At 44.1% G+C, this 789-nt stretch overlaps 1 non-coding gene across 1 annotated transcript; it reads right to left on the reverse strand.

Annotated features, from left to right (window-relative positions):
• Positions 1-422: 422 nt before the first annotated feature.
• Positions 423-529, reverse strand: LOC148210373 (small nucleolar RNA R71). The gene has a single exon (XR_015792511.1). It is a non-coding gene; the product is annotated as a small nucleolar RNA R71 (small nucleolar RNA).
• Between the last annotated feature and the right edge of the window lie 260 nt (positions 530-789).

Here is a 789-nt window from a genome sequence, read left to right on the forward strand (position 1 = left end):
GTGGCAATGCAAGAAATGATGAATTCAACCATATCCAGATGGCGGACAACAGAGACGTGGCAATGCGAGAATATGCCGCCACGGCTTTTCAGAACTTTGATTCAGGGATAGTCAACCCTATTCCAGCCCACGCAAACTTTGAGCTTAAACCAATGATGTTCCAAATGTTGCAGACAATTGGACATTTTGGAGGGCAGGAACATGAGGATCCACATGATCATCTGAAATCATTCATTCAAATTGCAAATGCATTTCGATTACCTGGTATAACAGACGATGCTCTGAGACTAACACTTTTTCCATTTTCTTTGAAGGACCAAGCTAGAACATGGCTCAATGCATTTCCACCGGGATCCATCACCACATGGGGGTCGTTAGTGGAGAAGTTCTTAACAAAATTCTTCCCACCTACTCGCCACGCTGATATCAGAGAGGAGATCATCTCCTTCAGACAGTATGATCGTGAACCTGTTCACGAGGCGTGGGAGAGATTTAAAGAACTAATCAGGAAATGTCCGAACCATGGCTTGCCGGCATGCATCCGATAGAACATTTCTTTAGAGGTTTAGATCATCCTACTAAGATGATGCTAAACAATGCTGCCAACGGAGCCTTTACAAAGAAGACATTCAACGAGATAGTTGACATCCTAAATGACTTAGCTTCACACAACGAACTATGGTGTTCGCAAAGATCTAGGGCAGCACCAAAGAAGCAAGATCCAGCTGGAGTTTTGGCTCTGGACATTGCGACCTCGATGCAAAAAGAGATGGTTACAATGAACCAGAG

The sequence above is a fragment of the Momordica charantia genome (assembly GCF_013281855.1).
Source record: "Momordica charantia cultivar OHB3-1 chromosome 7 unlocalized genomic scaffold, Mcharantia_2.0 BLBB01000007.1, whole genome shotgun sequence".
Taxonomy (NCBI): Eukaryota; Viridiplantae; Streptophyta; class Magnoliopsida; order Cucurbitales; family Cucurbitaceae; genus Momordica; species Momordica charantia.